The sequence below is a fragment of the Eumetopias jubatus genome, unplaced genomic scaffold (assembly GCF_037043125.1).
Source record: "Eumetopias jubatus isolate StellerSeaLion01/CBP00866 unplaced genomic scaffold, mEumJub1_p1.0 scaffold_10, whole genome shotgun sequence".
Taxonomy (NCBI): Eukaryota; Metazoa; Chordata; class Mammalia; order Carnivora; family Otariidae; genus Eumetopias; species Eumetopias jubatus.
Genome location: NW_028274816.1, coordinates 120,781,853 through 120,788,405, shown reverse-complemented (window position 1 = coordinate 120,788,405; position 6,553 = coordinate 120,781,853).

Sequence of the window (6,553 nt, the reverse complement as noted above, 5' to 3'; positions counted from 1 at the left end):
TCCTGGGAACCAGGAGACACAACCAGGGTACACAGGCACTTGCCCTTGTAGAGCTAACACCCTGAGACAGAGACATCATCTTCAAGACTCGTTATATAAACAAGATAACTTCAAATAGGATAAGTCACTGAAGAAACACAACAAAGGCACATGACTAGAGGGGGACTAAAAGATTGGCATTTGGGCTGAGACCTGAATGACAAGAAGAAATGAAGATGGAGGGGTGGAACGTTCTAGGCAGGGAGCCAAGTGGGCCAAGGCCCGATGTGGTGTCTTAGCTTACACACACTGGCCTCTAAATAAGACCCGAGATAAAGATCGAAGTGACGGTATTTTATTTGGGAAGTGCAGGAGGGATGAGTAAGGGGGTGGGGTACAAAACAAGAATGGAGGAAACACTAAATAAAGGATATCAGGACAGCACCCCCATGGGTGACTGGAACTCAACCTCCAAGGGGACACTGCGGGAGACAGTGCAAAGCAAGCTCCTGGGTCATCCCACCCAGGAGCGAGGGAGTGGGGGTATTTGTACTCCAGCACCTGCTGGCTACTGGTGAGGGCTGCTCCCTGACACTTCTGTCCAGTCCGGCTTGTGGGCAGAGCGGGCTTCAGTGGCTGAAGTCACCTGGTGGGCACTGGGATGGAATGCCTAGCTAAGTGATGTGAGCAGGGATTGGTCGCCTCTGTTATGCGCAGAGACCAGCCTGGACTGTTCCAGAAAGAAAGTCAATGAGGGTGGCATATAAAACTTGTGGGGGGACATTGGTAGGAAATGAAGTCAGAGGAAGGCAGGGAGCCCCACATATGAAGCCTGGTAGGCGGTGATGAGTCTGAATCATATTTAAAGTATGTTGGGAAGGCAGCTGAGAAATTTAGTCAGGGAGAAGAACAGACTTAAAAAAAATAATAATAAGATTTTTCTCTTAGTTATGTGGAAAACAGATTTTTGGGAGAGTAAGAGGGAATGTAGGATGACCAGTCAGGAGGCAATGGCAGAAGTCTGGGCAAGAGGTGCTGGTGGCTTCCAAGGATGGGGGGGCGGTGCTAAGTGAATGGACCCAGGTGTGTCTCAGTGGATGGACCCAGGTGTGTCTCAGGGGATGGACCCAGGTGTGTCACAGGGGATGGACCCAGGTGTGTGTAGCAGAGTGGGACTAATGGAGAGCTTACTGTAGGGAGAGTCAAGAAGGAGGGAGCCTTGGCCAGGGTGTGTGAGACAGGAGGATTACAGGATGAGCAAGCTGGACTGAGCCACTCAGGAATTGGGTGACTTGGGTCGCTCACTCCCCCATTCTGGCCTCCGTTTTCTCATCTGGAAAATAAAGGAGTAGAACAAGCCAACTTCTAAGGATGCTTTTAACTCTAATAGTCTATGATTTTAAGAAAGCAATCAGAATCTTTTTTAAAGTTTCACTTCTTTTTCTCCCCCCTTCTGGGATACAAATTCTTCAAATGGTTTCATTTTTTTCATGTTTAGATCCTGATCAATGGACTTTATGAGCCCTGTACGCTCCTTTGACCAAGCTCCTCACCCAACCCCAGAAGTAACCATTATTCTGGTTTTTTAATTATACCATTCTCCTGATTTTCTTTATTGGTTTTACAACTTAAGTATCTTTAAACACTGTGTGTGTGTGTGTGTGTGTGTATTTTTTTTTACTTTTTCAGTTTTGCACTTTATATAAATGGAATCACACAGTGTGTTCTCTTTTATGATTTGCTTTCCTTTTTCTCAACAAGATGCTTTTGAGACTCATGCATATTATATATGTAGTAGTCCACTAATTTTCTCTGCAGCTCTAGTACTCTACTTATGATGGTACAATTCGTGCATTCTACTGTTGATGGACTTTTGTCTGTTTCCAGTTTTCATTCTTTTTTTTAAATTTTATTTTAATTCCAGTTACATACAGTTAACATACAGTGTTATATTTGTTTCGGGTGTACAATATAGTGATTCAACATTTCCATACATTACTCAGTGTTCACCGAAGTAAGCGTACTCTTAATCCCCCTCACCTATTTCCCCCATTCCCCCACCCACACCTCCCCTCTGGTCACCATCAGTTTGTTCTCTGTAGTCAAGAGTCTGTTTTTAATGCTTGTTTTTAATAACCCCATAAACCCACGTGAACCACCACATAAAACAAAAGCTAGCACCTTATCAATAACCTCCTTCCTACCATGTCTTCCTTCTTCTACTCTGCCTGAGTCCTCCAACCCCCAGTAGGTGGGTTCCAACTTCCCTCACCTTCCCTTTTCTATAGTTTTAATCTAGATGGATTTCTTTTTTTTTTAAAGATTTTTAATATTTTTTTTTTAGGTTTTATTTGTTTATTTGACAGAGAGAGAGAGCACAAGCATGAGAAGTGGCAGGCAGAGGCAGAGGGAGAAACAGGCTCCTTGCTGAGCAAGGAGTCCAATGCGGGGCTCGATCCCAGGATCCTGGGATCATGACCTGAGCTGAAGGCAGATGCTTAACTGACTGAGCCGCCCAGGCATCCCTTAATCTAGATGGATTTCTAAGATGCATATAGTTTTACTTAGGTTAATTGTACCTTACTACAAAAGTAGTAAAGTATACTGCTTATAATTGTTGGGACTTACTCTTTGCTCTGTCGTATTTTGTTTGCCGGGATACATTCCTGTTATTGAGTGCCACAGCAGTTCCTTTGTTTTAACTGCTGTATGATACCGCATTGCTTAAGTATAGTCCTCTTTTTTCATCCACTTCCTCTTGATGGGCATTTGAGTTTTTCCAGATTTTTGCCACTGTAAACAGTGCAACTCTGAACATTTTTGTATATGCAAGACTTCTATTAAGCATATATAAAAAAGGAGAATTTCTGGTCTAGAATATTTATTGTTATGAGATTGTTCCAGTCATTTTCCAAAGCAGCTGCATGAAAATACCAGCAGAGTAGATGGTGTAGATCCATTTTCTCTCCAGCACCTGGTACCATCGAGTTCTCAATTTTTGCTAACCAATTATTTTTAACTGACATTGTTTTCCATCTGGATTTGCATTTCCTTGACCAACAGTGAGGTTAAACATTTATTTGTCTATCAGCCATAAGTAAACACTTCTGTGAAATGCCTGTTCCTGTTTTTTGACATTTTTCTTCTGAGTATTTGTGTTTTTCATATTGATACCATCAGCCTGCTTCCTGCCTGTAGAATGCTGGGGCCCAAGGTCATTTTATTGTTCTGAAAAGTCAGTGCCATTTAGTCTAGGCCAGCAGCATTTTTGGCAAGCCAACTCTCTCAAAAACTTTTTTGGAGTGTCAGTAGCCAAACTTTGAGCGATGCCTTTCTTTTTCTCTCTAGCTGTAATGTCAACTACTTTGACACTGTCAAGCTCTATAAGATCCAGTTTCTTTTCTGTGAGTCATGCCCTTGGTTTGGTCTTGACCTCAAGGCTGAGTGTTCATAACGATGCCTTTGTTTTCACTGTTGCTCCCAAAGCTGCGTCCGATTTTGAGAATATCTTACAACTGAAGAGGTTGGAAATGAGAGATGATTGCATCTTCCAACTCTGGAAGCCCCAGAATTTCTAGACTTTCTGTGTTCCCTCTCAGCTCTGCTTCTTGCAAAGAAGCCAATTCTTCTCTTTCAGGAACCTTATAAGAGGCCACAAATGGTGACTAACGCACACAAACAACATTCTGTCTCAAAACCTCTTCCAAAGCTGTACATTTAGTCGGTATGTTTACTGCCTTCCAAATTATCACATGTGATGTTTTACCAAATATTTTACTACCAACTGACATAGCTTACCATTCTTCCAGTTCCCTATAATAGTTTCTTTGCTGCTTGCCGCTCAGCCCCGAAGTCAAAACCACACATTTTATTCTTCGGTGAGTGTGGTACTCCACTTCTAGGTACTAGTTTCTGTAATGGTCAGCTTTTGCAGCAGTAACAAACAATCCCAAAATATCAGTGGCTTATAACAAGAAGCATTTCTTTTTTGCTCTCAAATCCACAGGTCAGTTGAATCTCTGCTCTGAGCTATAGGTCAGGTCCGATCCTTGCCCTCTGCCTTCCCACTCCTGGGCCCACACTGAAGAAACAGCTCCTGCTTAGGACATGTCATGCTCCTGGCGGGGTCCAGGAAAAAGTGGATTGGCAGAAACTTGCAATGCTTTTAAAGCTTCTGCTAGGATATGGCATGTGTCATACCAGCTCACGAAGTTACAGGGCCGAGCCCAAACAAAGCCAATGATGTAGGGAATATATTCCAAATCATATTAAACAAGAATTGAGTCTCCCACAGATAGAAAGGAGCTCTTGACACATTCTTGTACCAATCATTCATTAGTATGTATATTACAACATATTCTCCAATTTGTAGCTTACTTTTGAGCTGTCTTTTTGAGAGAAGAAACTTGGGGCACCTGGGTGGTGCAGTCAGTTAAACAGCCGACTCTTGCTTTTGGCTCAGTTTGTGATCTCAGGGTAGTGAGATCAAGCCCCACGCCGGGCTCTGTGCTGAGCGTAGAGTCTGCCTCAGACTTCCTCTCCTTCTGCCCCTCCCCCCAGCTCTCTCTCAAATAAATAAATCTTTTAAAAAAAAAAAGGAAAGAAAAAACTCACAGTTTTAATACAGAAAAATTTATCCATCTTTCCTTTTATAGTCAACATTTTTGTGTCTTATTTAAGAAATCTTTCCCTTCCCCAAAGTTTAAAAAAATTTTTTTTATTCAGTTTTCCATTAAGAATTTTTTGGGGGTGCCTGGGTGGCTCAGCTGGTTAAGCATCTGCCTTTGGCTCAGGTCATGATCTCAGGGTCCTGGGACCGAGTCCCACATCGAGCTCCCTGCTCAGTGGGGAGGCTGCTTCTTCCTCTCCCTCTGCCTCCCCCACTGCTTGTGCACTTTCTCTCTCTTTGTCAAAAAATAAATGAAATCTTTTTTTTTTAAAGAATTTTTTAAGCTTTTTTCAAACATTTAAGCATCTGGACTTGATCTCTGTATATAGTATAATGTAAGGATCCAGTTTAATCTTTTTTCCAAAGGGATCGGCAATTTTCCAGGCCTAATTTTGAACAGTCTCTCCTTTCCCCCTTGACAGAACAAACAAACTAGATCACATTTGATGGCTTCATACATAGGTGGTTCTGTTTCTAGGCTGTCTCATTTCATTCCTTTGGCCAACTGGCCAATCGCTGCATTGACTTGTAACTCATAATAAGTCATGGTCTCTGGGAAAGTGACGTCTCCCCCTCTCTGTCTCTTTGATTGTTTGCTTTTTACTTTTCAGCCAGAAGTGTGCTGGCAATTTTTACCCCTTTACTCTTCCATATATATTTTTGAGCCAAATCACCAAGTTCTAGGAAGCATTCCGCCAAGCACCAGGCTCTGCTCTTCCACTGCGAGCTCACTGAACCCTCACCGTTACCCAAGGAAGGTCAGTGTTCTTTCCCCCAGGCTACAGATGAGGAAACAGAGTGGCACAGAGATGCTGGCCCACGGCTACACGCAGCAGCTCCGATTTCAAACCCAGGCCCGTCTGACTCTGGAGTCCCGGTCGTCCCCACATCACAGAGTTAGGGGTAGATGTGCTCAGCTAGGAGATGCTGAATCAAACCTGCCCTCTGGTTCCCACAAGAAAGGGGAGGTTACCAAAGCCTCAGCAAACACCTGGCATTTTCTCTTGCTCATCTGCACGCTCCCAGTACCGGGCTTGCCCAGGCAGCCCATGGGGGGTCGGGGGGTGGGGGTGGGGAACCGCAGTCTAAGCCTGAGACCACAAAGCCGGGTGCCTCTACGGAGTCTCTAGCAATGCATGCTCTTTGCTGAGCCCCCCTGGTGACAGCAGGAGCCATGAAGGTAGGCTGCACCTCAGTTAGCTCAAAAAGAAAGGGCAGGGGCTTGACACTGCAGGGGGTTCCTATTTGAAGAAGGCAGGCAGGCAGGCAGGCGGTCTCCACAATAGAGGAGTGTGTGTGTTGGGGGACGGGAGGTGTGGGTATGTGTGGGGGTGTGCGTGCTGGTATATGTATCAAAGCAAATTTGACCAGTATCTGGATTGGCCCTTTCATACCCATTCTGTCCTTTAGTCCTTGAAAGAGGAAATAATCTCATCACTCTATCTCAGATCCAATGAAGCAAAGGGCGTTCAATGATCTGCCAGACACACAGGTTCTCCGTCCCCTTGGTTAGCAGGAGTGATAATTAAAGTAAGGTTACTTTGAGCGACGAGATAATAGCTGTAGAGCAGTTATAGCTGGTTCTCCATACGGGGCCACAGTGTTGGCAGCACCTGGGAACGTGGTAGACATGCAGACTCTTGGGCCCCGCCCCAGACCTACTGAAAATTATGCTACTCTGGGGGTGAGGCCCGATGATCTCTGTAGGAACATTTTCCCAAGTGATGCTGGTGCTTCTAAACTTTGAGAAGCGCTGGTAAGGAGAATCCGCCACGGCCCACAACAGGGTATCTTCTCAGTGAATCCTCACAACTGTGGCGGAAAGTTACAGAGTCAGTTCACGGAGCGTCAAGGACTCGGTCTCTGGCCCTACCGATTCTAGACCACTCTTTCCACCAAGCGTAG